The sequence below is a fragment of the Lactuca virosa genome, chromosome 9 (assembly GCF_052849685.1).
Source record: "Lactuca virosa cultivar CGN04683 chromosome 9, Lactuca_virosa_CGN04683_v6, whole genome shotgun sequence".
Lineage (NCBI taxonomy): Eukaryota > Viridiplantae > Streptophyta > Magnoliopsida > Asterales > Asteraceae > Lactuca > Lactuca virosa.
In genome coordinates, this window is record NC_136434.1 from 75,175,978 (window position 1) to 75,178,621 (window position 2,644).

Below are 2,644 nucleotides of genomic sequence, written 5' to 3' on the forward strand. Positions count from 1 at the left end.
TTTAAAGGCCCTTAAGGCCATCATTTGAGGCCACCTTGTTCCAGAGAAACCCTAGAGAGAGTGAGGAAGGCTTGAGTGCAAGAAAGGGCTTATAATCTTCATTTTGGGGTGATTTTTACTAGAGAAAGAAGAGAGGATCCATCTAGAACGTGAAGGGAGCTTGGATTGGAGCTAATCATCTTGAGATATTGTCTCTGGAGGTATAATCCCTTCTATTTCGTATTGATATGATAGATTTCATGATTTTAGGGTTTTTACCTCCCTTTTTTATAAGATCTAGTGAGTATGAGGTCCCCTTTGTGTTGATGATATCAGATCTGGACCTTGAGAGGTCCATAGAGTCACTACCTTCTAGCTTTTTGCAAGCAAATAAGCAATTGGAGACTAGGTTGCCATTTCTAGTGATATTTCTCCATTTGAGGCTTGATATGGGTTGCATACACGTAAAGGTTGCACCTTTACGTGACTTTTGAATGTTAGAAGGATGGATCTACTGTTTGGTGAAGCAGATCTGATCTCAAGAGATCTTTTGAGAGTTTTCATGGGAGGAACTCGCCGAGTCCATAAGGGACTCGACGAGTCGAGTCGGGTTGCCCCGTGACTCGCGATCTGTAACGACCCGGGGAGTATAGGGTTGACTCAGTGAGTCAAGTGAGGACCAGGGACGAGGGGCAGGCATGTACTCGCCGAGTCACTCTAGTGCACTCGGCGAGTCTGGTCAATGTTGACTGTTGACTTCTGTTGACTTTTAGGGATTAGTCAGTGTTTGGACTTATGAGCCATTAGAGGGGCAGAATGGTCTTTTACCCTTCTTAGAGAACTTATAGAGAGGAGTTGGCCTAGCCTTTAGAAGTTGTATTAATTAGAGAATTTATTTATGTGATTAGGTGAAGGCTAGTGCAGTATTTCAGAGTTCGAGGTTTACCGAGTTACTCGAGGTGAGTCTTCTCACTATACTTTACCTAGGGTGGTAATTAGAGTTATGTGACAGAGTATTTTGTATGCTTTTGCATGATGTGAATTCTATGTGATTTATGCTATGTATGTTACAGAGTTTACAGAGTTAGGACCGGAAGGTCCACAGAGTTAGGGCCAGAGGGCCCACAGAGTTATGGGACTGGAGGGTCCCACTGAGACACATTGACCAGAGGGTCAAACAGAGTTATAGCCTCGAGTGGCTAATATGCGTTGTGTGTGGTATTTTGGGGAACTCACTAATCATTTATGCTTACAGTGTTTTGTGTTATGTGTTTCAGGTACCAGTGAGGATCGCGGGAAGGCGCCGACATGATCAGTACACACTATTCGAGTTTTATACATTATGATCTTGGGATGTGTTTTTATGGATTTGATATGTGATACATTGGGATTCGAGAATATTTATGAATGAAATTATATTTTAAAAAGTGAAAAATTGTTTTGAAATTTACGGTGTTACAGACAGCGTGATTGGTAAGACAAGATTTGTATGTATCAAGTCATTAAGGCTTTACTCAAAATCGTTCGAGGCTTTGGTCAACATACAGCAGCATGCTTCTAGGGACACTTAGCTAGTACATAGTTTGAGATTGATACCTGCCCCAGCTGCACTAGTGAAAGATATTCTTGTACACAGAGAAACGAAAGAGAATACTTTTGGATTTTTTTTTTTTAAATATACTGAAAAAGAATTAAAAACAGAAAGAAAATATTTTTGTATTTTATAAAATATACTGAAAAAGAATTAAAAACAGAAAGAAAATATTTTTGGATTTTATAAAATATACTGAAAAAGAATTAAAAACAGAAAGAAAATATTTTTGGATTTTATAAAATATAGAAGAAATGCACACTAGAACTGCTAGAAAAGAGAATACATACTATACAACCGAAACCATAAGATTGAAAGTAGAAGCGAAACGAGCCCGGTGAAACCGAACCCGAAATGGACTGGGCGTTCGGGGTATTTCGGCTCCTAGAAATGGACCGAACCCAAAATGGACCGAACCCGAAATGGACCGAACCCGAAATTGACCAAACGTTCGCTCTATTTTGCTTCTAACTTTTATTGAAATGTTGGAGATTTTGGTACGGATTCAGCTTCCATCATTCCTAAGCCTTGCAGTATTTTATTAAAACTTGCTTCAGGCAAGGCCTTAGTGAAGATGTCAGCCAATTGATCAGTGGTTCTTACAAAATGAATTTCAACGTTACCATCTTCCACATGATCTTTAATAAAATGATACCTCAATGCGATGTGTTTTGTCTTTGAGTGTTGTACTGGGTTGTGACAAATTCTAATAGCGCTTTCAGAATCACAATATAGAGGGATTTTCTTCATATTCAGGCCGAAGTCACGAAGTTGACTTTGTATCCAGATGACCTGAGATGTGCATGATGCTGCGGCAATGTATTCTGCTTCGGCAGTGGAGAGAGATACACATGTTTGTTTCTTCGATTGCCACCTTACGAGTTTGCCATCCAGAAATTGACATCCTCCAGTGGTACTCTTTCGGTCGAGTCCACATCCCCCAAGATCAGCATCTGAAAATGCTTGAACAAAGAACCCTGATTTGGCTGGGTACCACAACCCGAGAGACGTAGTTCGTTTCAGATACCGAAAGATATTCTTTACTGCCAGTAGATGAGGTTCGTGTGGATTTGC